Source organism: Lipotes vexillifer, unplaced genomic scaffold (genome assembly GCF_000442215.2).
Source record: "Lipotes vexillifer unplaced genomic scaffold, Lipotes_vexillifer_v1.1 scaffold329, whole genome shotgun sequence".
Taxonomy (NCBI): Eukaryota; Metazoa; Chordata; class Mammalia; order Artiodactyla; family Lipotidae; genus Lipotes; species Lipotes vexillifer.
Window position 1 is genome coordinate 4765293 of NW_006774067.1, and position 14343 is coordinate 4779635.

The following is a 14343-nucleotide window of genomic DNA, read 5'->3' on the forward strand; positions in this document are numbered from 1 at the left end:
CACTTACGATGTGATAAAAAAAAAAATCAAATAGGAGAGTTACACTGTTGATGGGAATGCAAAATGGCACAGCTTCTATGCAAGACAGTATGAAGCTTCCTCAAGATATTAAAAATAGAACTACCAGTTGATCCAGTAATCTCACTTCCAGGTATTTATTCAACAGAATTGAAATCAAGATCTTGAAGAGCTGTTAGCATCCCAATGTTCACTGCAGCACTATTCATAATAGCCAAGATATGGAAACAACCTGAATGTCTATCAGTGGATGAATGGATAATGAAAATGTGGTATATACATACAGTGGAACATTATTCAGCCTTTAAAAAGAAGGAAATCCTGCAATATGCACCAACATAGATGAACCCTGAAGACATTATGCTAAGCAAAATAAGCCAGTCACAGAAGGACAAATACTGCATTATCCCACTTATATGAGGTATCTAAAAAAATTAAACTCTCTAAGCAGATAGTAGAAGGGTGGTTACCAGGGGCTGGGCAGAAGGAGAAATGGAAAATTGCTAATCAACGGGCATAAAGTTTCACTTGTGCAAGGTGAATAAGTTCTATAAATCTGCTGTACAATATTGTACTATAGTTAACAATGCTATATTGCACACCTAAAAACTGTTAAGAAAGCAGATCTCATGGTAAGTGTTCTTGCTACAATAAAAGAAATTTTTTAAAAATAAGTGTTACAAAAGACATATATTCTAAGGGACATATACTAACAGGGAAAAAAGTAACATGGGAAAGAGGCAAATAGGTATTACAAAGAAGATGCGGCGATAGATTACAAAGCAGGAAGTGTAAATTTTCATAGGCTGCTCTGAATTAAAATATCTTATAGCTGTTCTGGTGATTTTAGTTGAGTGTACATTCCCTAAGGGCAAGAATCACATCCTTTGTGTTTGTCACTTCACTCAGTACATTGTCTCACACATGATAGGTGTTTCACATATTTGTTGGGAGAATGAAGAATGAATGCCACTCCAAGTCATAGCTGTCTCTGGTGACTTAAGATTTTTGTCAGTCAATATAAGGGCTTTTCTAATATTCAGATACAGTCTTTCAGAAATCTAGTGATTAATGATTAAGAAGTGTTTTAAGTACGTAACTTTCCAACTATTGATGAAGATTCTTAACAGAATACTGAGAAATATATCGAGAGAATAAAATATTCAAAACATGTTATTGCCATAGTTTGTTTCATTGGACCATTTTGCCCTTGCTTTTATCTGCAATATGAGAAATAAATGTAGCAAAAATTCCTAAATAAGAATGATTTCCAGTTTTCAACAAAGCAGCAAGATGCTCAGGATAAGAAGGTACTCCAGGTATGTGCTGATGGCTCCCACTGCCAAAATCTAATCTTCTCACAGGGGAGGTGTGGAGGTTGACAGGTCTCAGAGCCATGCTTGCACATAAACTGCAAAAAAGCTTTAGGGAGTCAGAGGCTGGTTAGTTCCCACTACAGAAGAAAAGTGTGCTGGAGACAGAGAAGGTTTGAGGCCACAGACCAGAACTGGTTACAAGAGTTTCTATTAATTCTTTTTCTCTCTTCCACATTGCCCTGGGAGAATACTGACTACCATTTCACTACAGTAGTGGAGATACAGATGTTAAAGAAATAACACCAGGGTAGCACTGGAATGCAGGTAGGATAAAGAACCTATAGTGATGAGACCTAGCAGAAGGCCTGGCCACTGAATATTCCCTTTTCGTCTCCTCCCCACTCCTTGGGCTATAGGCAAATACATAAAAATGTGCTAGGCCAGCCCCTGGATGGATCAAGGTATGGTGACACCTGGAGCAGAGGAAATTGGGGTGGGTGAAACCCAGATTACAACACCAGGGTCTCTCCCCATGCACTGAAATCTTAAAAGTATCTAAAGGAGTACAAGCTAGGGCCTGAGTTTATGCCCATCCCCCCATGTCATCATTGCAAGTCAAAGCAGCTGATATCTATAAAGGAGCAAAAATACATCTAGAAAAATATTAGAAGCCTCTGAGGAGAATACACATTCTGAAAGAACGATAACAAACAGAACACCTTATATCAATACAAAAACTAAAGTAGGGCTTCCCTGGTGGCACAGTGGTTGAGAGTCCGCCTGCCGATGCAGAGGACACGGGTTCGTGCCCCGGTCCGGGAAGATCCCACATGCCGCGGAGTCGCTAGGCCCGTGAGCCATGGCCGCTGAGCCTGCGCGTCCGGAGCCTGTGCTCCACAACGGGAGAGGCCACAACAGTGAGAGACCCACGTATCGCAAAAAAAAAAAAAAAAAAAAAAAAAAAAAAAAAAAAAAACTAAAGTAAGCCGATAATTTTAAACAGAAAAATTAATAAAATTGACAGGAGAAGAAAACATAAAGTGTCAAACAGATAAGTTTTAAAAATCCATTCTTAGTGAAGTTACACTGAAATTTTTCTAAAATTTTAAATCTTTTAGAGTGAAAAGGCAGATAACTTACAATGTAAGAAAAATCAAATGGATACCAAATTTCTCAACAGTAACATTTATACATGAAAATATTGCTATAAAAATCTACAGAATGTTGAAGAAAAAGAAATGATGAATCTGTGATCTTATATCCAGCTAAACTATTACCTAAATGTAATGATGAGATAAAGTTATTCACAGGCTTAAGAGGTCACAAAAATTTATTATACAACGACTTTTTTTGAAAGAATTCTTAAAAAATATACTCCAACATAATAAGTAATGAATCCAGGGGGGCAATAATAAGGTGTGAGAAGTAAGGATGAGGCAAAACTTAATTTACTTTTACCTAATAAGCAATAACCATAAATGCATATGCATAAAAACCTAAAACTAAAATTCTAAACAATACTAATAGTATAATGAAGCTTGAGGGAAGATTATCAGAGGGATATGAGAGAAGTTAGAATGTACTAAGGTTCTTGTCATGTTCAGTGGAAAAAAACATAGCTATTGATAAGCTTTCTAATTGTTTGATATGGAAAAATAAGCACAATTTTAAATCTTACTAAGTTGGGAGTAGAAAAGTATACACCACCAGTATAAAAATAAAATGTATACTTTCAAAATAGAAGAAAAAAATTTCATCTACCTAGTGGAGTATATAAAAGGAAAAACAATAAGTGAAAAGAACTGTAAATAGAAAGCAAAAAATAATATTACAGAAATAAGTCTTAATAAAAGTAACAATATAAATGGATCAAACTCAACCAAAAGACAGAGAATCCCAGGGTGAGTATTAAAGTGGGGAAAAAAAGTAAAGAAAGTATACAGAAATATCAATAATAATAGAATGGATGCCACGCAGCAACTAAGCCCAGGCGCCACAACTGCTAAGCCTGCGCTCTACAGCCCGTGAGCCACAACTACTGAGCCCGTGTGCCTAGAGCCCGTGCTCCACAACAAGAGAAGCCACGGCAATGAGAAGCCCACGCCCCGCGACGAAGAGTAGCCCCTGCTTGCTGCAACTAGAGAAAGCCGGCGCGCAGCGCAAGACGGAAGGCAACCAAAAAAAAAAATAAATAGAATGAATTTTCTTTAAAAAATAATAATAATAATAGAATGGTAAATATACCAGGAACATAAGAAATAAAGCAGGTTATAGAACTTATGGTGAAAAATACAAGGGAAAAGAGGAACATCATAAACTGGTAAAAAGAACATTACCTCAATAAGATATGATAATCATGAATATATATATGTATGTAGCCTTGAAATGTATATATATTTTTTAATCACTAAAAAATAGCTAAATCAACAATTGTAGGTGAAGATTTCAACACATTTATCTCAGAAACTGCTAGATAAACAGACAAAAAATAAGCCAAATAGAAAATGTATAAATCCCACAATAAGCTTGATCACACAGAACGTTGTAACCAGTAACACAGATTGCATATAATTTTTTGAGCCCACAGGAACACTCACAAGAATTCATATTTTAGCACATTTTTCAAAACATAATACATTTACTAGGTTGGCATTTTTTCTATAATTCAATATTGCAGACCCCCTTGAGAATTTCATAATCTCTTTTAAAGAGATGACCTTTAAGAATGCAGGCTAAAAGTCAACACTTGGTTACCTGCTATTTTATGCTATTTTATGATTTATGTGTCTTATTTCTTATTCCTTCTGTTTTACTTAAATTAGGCGATAACTCCTATGAGTAAACTGTATTTTCCCAGGTATAACCCCTGCCTCCCTTGGAATGAATAATACAATCTGAAACACATTCTTCTGAATACCTCTGATGGTAGTAAATTACCTTTACTGTTATCAACAGTTATTTAGTGTCATGTCTGGTAAAGAAGGTTGATGTTTTGAGCCACAAATAAATTGTGACTTTAAAAGAGTCATATTGACTGTAGAATGAATATTTTCAGTATCCTTTTGCCCTTCTTCCAACAATAGCCCCTTATTTTGACTTTTAATCTCCTCCCCCACTCTTGGTCCATGCATATTGGATAAAACTAAGATTCCATGGGGAAGCACATGCCCCAGAATGAAACCAAAAGCCACAGTGCATTCCCTTGGCCTCAGAGGTGGTTTCACTGTGGGCATGCAGTCTAAGTCTCAGGACTTATCTAGGAGCTACCAGAAATGATGCTCTCTGCTTCTGATAGATTTTAGCCTGAAAGGATGCTACAGTCACTTTTGCCACCACGCAGGTAAAGCCTGCCTGAGAACAGAGCCAACACAAAGGAAGCAGGGCCCAAGGGACAGGGAGACAAAAAAAAAAAAAAAATCCTGATGATATCATTTGAGTTTCTTTGTCCAACTGTGTTTGAAAACAGAGCTTTCCCCTAAAGTTTCCAGGTACATGGACCAGTAAATTCGTTTTTACTTAATTCATTTGAAGGGGGGCGGGGGTGTTCTATAACTTTCAACCAAAAGTTTTAATAATGTGACTTGCCTACATTGCTCAAAAATTTGCTTTAAAGGCAATTCCAGAAAATAAACAAAAATATTTTGAACCATGACAGTATAATTGAAATGAAATCTCCCGAAGTAATTGTAGCGGAAAAGAAACATTTGGATACACAGATTTTTACATAGTTGGTAAAAATGTCTGTTTAATTTCAATTTATACTTTAGCTATTCTAAAGTCAGATATTCTTCTTGATGCAACCTGGGTCATATGCCCATCCTTGTGACTAGGTGATTGAACAGTGTTACCAGAAGAGAGGGATAAAATGGGTGCTAGGCAGATAAAAGCAACAAATGTTCATTATGGTTATATGTGAACAAGTGTGAGCATTATAGGAAAGCATTTTAATTTTTCATCATTTAGCAGATTTTAAAAATTTTTTAAAGGGGCTTATGTCTTATATCAAGGATTTTAACCTAGAATCCACAGATTACTAGTGGATTCAGATTGTCCATAAGACCTCTGACAATATGCAAAATTTCTGTGCATGACCATATGAAGATTCAAGGGAAGGGAATCTATAGCATTTATTAGATTCTCAGAAGAGTGCATAATTCAAGAAGAGGTTACGAATCACTACCTTGAGACAGCAAGGTGGTTTTGATGCCTGATGAACAAATTCCAAGGGAAATATATCCATCTTTGGAAATGACTCAAGACAGAACATGTACTATACAGCAGTAGGCTAACAGCGATGCTATCTCTGGTGAAGGGACAAGGGCTCGTTTTTCTTCTTTGAAACTATTCTGCATTTCCAATATTGTCTATGATGAATATGAATTATGTCAGTCATATAAAAGGTTAATTTAAGAAAAAAAAGTGTGCCTATATCCCTGGGTGTATCATAAAACTTCCAGGTCCAACAAAGCAATAATCATTTCAATATTTAAATCAATGGGCAGTACAAGAACAAAGCATCAAAATTCAAAAGGCATACAAACTCAAAAGTAATCAGAAAATCCCATATTCTCTGAACTGAAATTGTGCAATTCTCTCTTAAGCTCACTAATAATTGCCCAAACATGCCCAAGATGTAAAAAAAAAAAAAAGAAAGAAAGAAAAAGGAAGGAAAATGTGAATGACTCCTAAATCAATCCTGCTATCAAATTCTATTCCCATTCAAATGCTCCCCCAAGAGCTTTAAAACCTCATTGGTGAAGAGTGTCCTCCAATAAAGTGTACCATTGTGCTCTGTGCCAAAAGATTAATAACACTTAACCAAGATGATGACTTGTAAGTAGTCTCCATTGGGTGAGTCAGGGTAGGAAAAGACTCATTGCTGCTAGTGATAATTATCCCTGGCTAAATTATCTCCTAACTATGCTCTCCCAAAGGCGACTTCTTACAGAGAGCTCTTACAGAGAAACCAATAGCCTGATAGGGTTTATTTTAAGGTCATAATCTACTTGCCAGCCTGTGTCAACCTAACAGTCTTCCTCTTTAACCTTCTTCCTTTTTATCAAACCTTTCTAGAATGTATTCTTCATTCCTCTCCCTCATGTAAAAAGTAACAACAATAATAACAGGTAGCATTTATGGAGTACGTAGCAGAATGTCCAGTATATAGAAAGGGCTTTATAGTCACTCATTTATTCATTGTTTTATTCACAGAACAAATATTTACCGAGTACCCACCACTTGCCAAGCACCGTGTTAGGTTCTTAATATCCATTAGTGATGAAAGCAGATAAAGATCATGCTCAAATGGAGCTTTCATTTCACAGGGAGATGAGCAATAAAGAATAATCATAATAAGTAAATTAAATAGTATGTAGTTTTGACCTTAGCAACTGGAGAGAGCTGCCATGAGTAAGACGGAAAAAACTGTGGGTGAAGCAGGTTTAAAGGGGAAGTTCAGGATTTCAGTTCTGGACACGTCACAGTTGTAGGAAATGTATATTAGCCGTCTGATGAGATGTCTAATAAGCAGGTGGATATATGGGTCTGGAATTTGAGAGAAAGGTCTGTATTAGAGATAAAAGTTTAGAAGTCATCAGCATATGGAGGGGATTTAAAACCATAACACTGGCTGAGGAGAGGGGAGGGGAGAAAATTAGGCAGAACAAGGTCTGAGCCCTATGACACTCCAACATTAAAAGCCCAGGGAAACAAGAAAAAGAAAAAAAAAACAGAAAGGAACTGAGGATGAGAGATCTGTGAAGTAGGAAAGAAATACCATAGCATTTAGTCCAGGCAGTAACCAGGTACTATTATTATTCCCATTTTACAGATAAGAACACTGAGGCTTAGCAGATTGATGCTGCCCTGGGTCACACAGCTCTGTCTTCTGGACTTGACGCAGGTTTGTCTGATTCTGTCATCTAGAATGCTGAACCACTACCCACCTAATCTTCAAGGCATGTCTCTCCCCTAAAAATACCTCTCAAATGCTCATTCTCCTACAGTGCATGTACTTCAAGACTAAGCTATCTGGACATCATTCTCCATTCTCCCACTGTTTCTCATAGATCATCTTACCTCTTTCTACCTTCAGTTTTTCTTAAATGTGCCTTTGCTTCTTCAAGGTATGTTTGATTCCCCCATCACTCCTTATAGCCTTCCTTATTATCCTCATCTATTGACCTCCCCATCATTTCTCAAGATCCACTGAGGACAATGGAAGTCGAGATAAATCAGTAGCAGTGTGGGTGATTATCCAACAGCCCCTTTTCCACTGCTGAGACCCCACTCAGCCTAAGTACCCAAGATTCTGATACTCTGTTCTGCAAACAGAGCCTCCTAGACTTGCATACAGCCCACTCCTTCATGCCCATCAATGTTAATGACTGACTTCTTTAAGCCCTCCAATTCCTGACCCCTCGATTTCCTTCTCTTTGGACACCTCTTGACTTCACTTTCTTCCCTATTGAGCTGCAGCTTCCAAGACAACTCCTCTGCTCATACACCTCAGCAGCTAAAGGTTGCTAAGGGAATCACACCATGGCACAGCTTGCTGCTATGTTATGACTTCCAATCTCAAACAGACCTCCAGTGTTTCTGGGCAAGACTTTTCTATTCCTTTTTTTTGTTCTATTTTCCCTCCCATTCCCTGAGCGGCTATTCTAAGCCTTCACCGCTCTAATCAACCCTCACCCTCTCCACAACCACACACACCATCCCCTTCCAAATCACCAGAAAACCTTATCTCCTTCCTATTTCAAAGAGAAAATAGAAGCCATCAGTCACAAACTCTGTACTCCCAAAATTAATTCATCTGCCTCTCCTTCCGGAATAAATGGCACTTCTCTTATCTAAGACTGAGCCCTTTGCCTCCAGATCTCATCACCTCTTACCTCTTCCCTTTTGGCTCCTGTATCTTCAGCCTTTCTCTCTCCCCTGGTTCCTACCTGAAGCAATTAAACCTGCTCTAGTGTAATAAATAAGCTAGTGTACATGGACTTTTCCTCGGACACTCTGGATCAGGAGTGTTTTTTTATTCTCTCCACTGGAATCCTACTGTTCTTTACAAGCTTGGCTCAAAAATTCCCTTGGTTCTATGATCACGCCTAATTGGAACGTATCTATTTGAATTTCCATAGCATTTGGGGGTATTCTTAGATCACTTACCCCATACTATAGTTTATGCTTCCTTTCTTTGGGTGTCTTTCTTTCAACAAACACTTTCATGTAGCACTTAAAATGTCCTAGATGCTGTCCTAAACACATTTTAAAATATTGACTCATTTAATAATCCCAACCATTACAAATATACACTCATTATCTGTATATACTTTGCTATAATTATATATTACATCATATCATATATCATATCATATAAGTTCTTGAAGGCAAAACTCATAAGGATATACCTTGGCCTCTATTATACTCTCCCAGACTGGGTGGGCACCTTGACTATAATAGGGCATTCAATATGTTTTCCAAATACAAAAATGCATGGAAACAACCTGGGCATCATATAATTCTTGTACCAATGCCAAAAACACCATACCCTGCCTTGTATAAAATGAAGACCTATCTCACATGGTCTTTCAATTATGATGGACAAAATTATATGTAGTCATATTTACCTTTGAAAATCTCTTAGAAAATTGCCACATGGTTGAAGGCCTTTGTGTTATCCTTCAATAACTCTAGAAAACCCAGTGTTCACTCCAGTGTTGCAAGAGATACATATCTGTTTACTGAGTGCCAAATGAGATCATCAGTTTGCATCTTATAAGACAAATGATGTAGCTTTAAATCCTAGAATCACTTACAGCTGGTGAGATGTCACACAACGAGAAGCAGGTGAAAACTGGAAACGGAATCAACCGATAGAACTAAAGATTCCTATTCCCTAACCCACAATCATATATGCTTATCAAGTGTAATGGCAGGTAACCTTGCCGAAGTTTCTCGTGTTAATCATATCTCATTGAATCTGAACCCATTAACTGTAAGACATGTAGTTTTGTTTACCATTAAGAAATTTAAAATACTGCCAATTCACTACGTCGTGCCATCAACTGTAAGAAGAATCCCAATATTAGAAATGTTAAAATGTGTATCTTAGAATCAATAAGTACAGTATTAACATTTTTTAATCAAACTGTAAGATCCTCAAAAGCAAAAAAAAAAATTAATTTTATGTACCCTACAGAGCCTTGTCCAAAGTAGGCAATCTTTTATCAAATTTGATCAAATATATGTAAAAACCAGTTGAAATTCTCCTAGTGGGTAAGAGACCATCTCTTAATCTATGAAGAGTCATAATGAATCAGCATCTTGTAATGTTACTAGAATAAAATTAAGTTCACAGGAAATTTCAATCAAGCACTGTTAGGCTGCACCCTGCAGGCCTGCAAACCTTCTATTTGCCCAGACACGAAACAGAAGAAAGAGCCCAAAGACAGCGACAGAGACATCAATGGATCTTACAAGTCAGAAGCAAGCAAAGTCCTGGAGCAACACCCCACTCTATACGCAGACAGCAGGCAGGACACAGCAACAATCTTCTCAGCGGGAGAAGGAGGCTACCATTTATAGGGGGAATTGACATCAGGTTGACTCATCAGTTACCAGGGAAACCAGTACCCAGGGCAGGGGGCAAGCACGTAGGCAGTTACTGCTTAAGCCCTATAATTAAGAGGATTGGATAGTCCTGTGAGTTAGGATTGGATAGTCCTGTGACCTTGCCCTGGTCAAGTAGGGGATGTACAGAGAGCAAGAGAACAGCCATCTTGAGTGGCCTGACCATACAAATGCATAAGCAGATTCCTCTTTATTACAAGTAAAAAACCCAAAGCTTAAATCATTTTGATCCCCAATATCCATTTGTAAGCAAATATAATCTCATTAAGATAAATCCTAAAAACAGTACAGAAAATAAGCAACAGGTTCCCTGAAAGTTGTAGGTAGAATCAAAAAACTGAGCAATCAACCAAATTCACCATCTTTACTATTTATATATGAACTGCTGGGGTTGGGGGCATTTCTGCCTTTCTCCTTGTGTCTCTGCCCTGCCCACAGGGTAACTTCTGCCTGTGCTTCCACCACTGTCCTACCTCCCTTACTAGCTGAATTCCCCAGAGCCCAACTAAGGCATAAAATGTTACACGAGTCAGAGCCTGAGGCAGACCCTGGATCCGTTGCACAAATGGTCAGGATCACAAAGGGAAATCAGAGACATTAATTCCCAATTCGTGGCCAGGTGAGTCAGACTGGGTCTGGCCTGCAGGTCAACTATCAGGTGAGAGGGAATTGGGAATCTGCTTTTAAGTTTCCCAACTTAAGTCTTATGCTGCAGCATTTTAGACAGGACCATCAGGCAACTGCTCGGATATTATTGTCTATTTAAATACAGTTCTTAGTGTCTGTACTCCCTCTTTTGGAAGCCCTAGGAAAGAGAATACTAAATAATAAATTCCAGCAACAGAAACCCCATCCAAAATCCTTAGAGTGAAACTCCTCTCCCCACCCCCATAGCCTCCTCTACTGCTTTGGTGTTGCCATATAGTTCTAACCATCTGAGTCCACAGCCATTTAATCTCGGTCCCCAACTTGCTTATTTTTTGCCTTCATACTCAGCTGCCATGCAAGTGAAGACTGGGAAAAACTCCCTGAGCTTATTCTAACATGGGAACAGCCCTGACCCTCATACACAGAAAATAAGTGAGAAACAGGTCTCATGCATCCAAGTCATGTAATGATGTTAAAAGAAATTTGACAGATAGATAAATACATAGATACATGGATACATACATACATATATATATGAATTTTTGGTGAAACATGGAGTAAGATTTTTTTTTAAGGAGAAAAAAATGAGAACTATTCAGAAAGTATGTCCTGATCTTCAGTGAGTAAAGATTTATGTCAAACTTTATTGTTGAAGTCTTATATTTTCTTGGCAATTTTGCTATGTATCATTAACCCTACAGCATCTGCTAAGACAAAATTTAAACAGGGCATATGTTATATCACTTTATAGACATAGACAGTACTTCACTGTTCCTAGGAGCTTGGGCTTCTGGAGATGAAAAGGACATGAATGATCATTAAATCCACTCCAAACACTTTATAGATGAAGAAACTAAGATGGAAGGATTGTCTGTGATGCATTTAGCCACTGATTAAGAACTAATGCATTAGGCAACTAAACTTTTACTAAAGGACCCCAGCCACAGAGCCTGATCAGAGTTAAGAAACCGAATGAGAAAAAGAATTTTTATTCTTTTGTTATTTGTATGAGGACAGGGTATATTGAGGGAGAATGGGGGGAAAAAAGCATAGAATACAGACAAATGGAATGCTAGCAGGGACACTTGAGATACTGCCCAAAGAAACATTCTAAGAGACAGGGAGGCCCACATAGTTATTGTTTAATAAAACCAGCTTGATATTTCAATATAAAAGCAAGAATGGCTGAAAAGTGAGTAAGCATCTCATTAAAAACCACTCTTAAATTCCACTTTCAGGCCTCATCAGAGTATCAAAGGAAACAGCACATTTTTTTTCATTTATAAACGATCAGATATTCTTTTACAATCATCCTTAATCTATTCTGAAAGCCTCCAAGTCTTCTCAATGCAACTTTATCAGATATGTATCCATAGTCTGCATCTTTACATGCATACATTCAAATATGTATCTAAATATATGAACTACTGTTGCAATTCTGTGTTACAAAAACTGAATAGCATAATGATGCAGGTTTGAGTGGGGTTTTTTTAAAGGCTGTTATATTTGTACACACATCTACACAAATCACATGGGCTTATCTTTCTGAAAAAAAAGTTTTAAGCCCTCAGGTACTCTCCTCTTAACAGAATCAACTTAATTTCATTTGACATTGCCCTTTCCAGAACTGCAAATTCAATGAACGCAGCAGGTCCTGATCTTGGTTTTTAACAGATGGCCTCAACAACATGACAGTAATAGCATCTGACATGCGTTGTTTCAATGATCTCTTTTACTCTTGGAAAAGTATGGAAGCGTTATATCCCGTGTGTTCCTTCAGATTGTTATTTCTGGCACGCTCTTCTTGGCATATGTTATGATGAACCATTCATAACAAATTAAATTTTCATTAAGGTAAAAAAAAATCTTTATAATCCATAAGCCTACAATTTGTCTTGGTTCCCAAGGTAACATATTCTGTGCAAAGGGGCCAGTTCTACAAATAACTGAGTGTGGGGCTGGCTTAGATTTATTTTTTAAGAATTAGCTGTTTTGCTAAAGGGGAGGGGGAGAGAGGGCAGATGGGAAAAGCCTAGAATCCCAGTAATGAAAATGAAAGATATCTGCAAGATTCGCGGGCTTGCTCGCAAAGCATTTTTGCGGGGACACAAAAATCACAGGATCCCAGGACACACATCAAAAGAGGCTAAGCCACATGATACCACATGAATGGCACCACATGGGCTGGATATAAAGACCAGCTGGAGCAGCAGAATTCCTGTACCTTTAAGGTGAGCTTTAGAGTTGATTGTAGCTGTAATTAACAGCTTCCCCTAATTGTGCAGTAGAATTTTCCTGAAGGACTCAGTGGTTTTACTCACTGGCAGGTTTAGTAAAAGGGGATTTCAGGCAGCACAGGGCTTTCAACTTAAAGTAGCTAAATCTAGTTAAAGCAGAAACATCAATGATTTTCAGTGAGCGTTCATCATAGAAATGTCTGAGCACCATAAACCACTGCTGATTGCTTCTTTCAGAAGCAAGCTGCAGCTAAATGGGGACCAGAGGAAGCGAGAAAACTAACCTAGGCCTCTCTCCTCCTGGGCTGACATTTAAATCCCATACTATTTCTTTTCCTATAATAATATATTCAAGCCTACTTAGTAGATGGTAGGCTACTTTATTTTCAATATACACTAGAAATATTGGTCACCATTTGGGAAAGAATTTGAATTTAATTCTTTACTTCGCCTCACCTTGAGCACAACCTTCACTTTGGTGATATTTCAGAAACTGCATGAGACAGAATCTCTCTTACACGAACTTTTGCTATAAGGCACTTCATTAGACCCTTTCTACTGAAAATTGAGTTCAACTATTCACAGAGAGAATATACAAATGTGTAAACTGAAGTCCAAAATAGTATAGAATAAACAAACAGGTTCACTGTTGAATATCTTATTATAATGAGTATAAAATATTAAGTATGCTTATGAAATAAACACTTTATATTTTCCCAAGTAGTTTCAGATAGGAACCTAAGGAGGAAAGAAAACTGAAGAGAAAAAAAAAAAACGGTGAACACAATAAGAAACAGGAGTTTGGCAAGAGTTTCCTCTGCTCATCTGCTTAACTAAAAACAAGAGGTTAAAAGAACCCATTAAAAGTGGCAGTAACAAGACTGTCACTCTATTGCACAGCAGCTGCAAAATATTTCATTAGAAAGGGAAGTTCCAAGAAACGTATGTGCATGAGATTCAGAACTTCATAGATGCTATCAAAGAACTCACAGAAATGAGGGTTTGTGAAAGAAAAAGGAGATTCAAGCAGCTGAGGGCATCACAATAAGTACACACTTGAGAAAGAATCGTCTGTGATAGAAAGAGCAGCACGTTCTGGAACCAGCAGGTGGTGTAAGGCTGGGAACAGAGTCCTGAGATGAGAGTGTCCTGAAGACTCCCTGTAACACTGTAGCCTCCAGTTGCTTCCACCCCTTGGAAGACGGCAAACTTCTTTGGACAAGGTCCAAAATGAACCCACCTTTGTCAAAGTCGGATCCAAAGTAAACAGTTCTGTAGGAAATGTTCACTGTATTCATTTGAAAACTCACATGTGGAAAACGGTATGACATAACCTCATGAGATTAATTTTGTATTAGCTATTTTCACTGACAGAGAGAATCAACCATTAGTTTAAATAGAACAATAATTCTTTCTTGAAGTACATCTGGGTAAGAAACTCTAATTAGCTTTCTGAGATATTGAAGCCTTGGTAAAATAAATTTGATATAAAA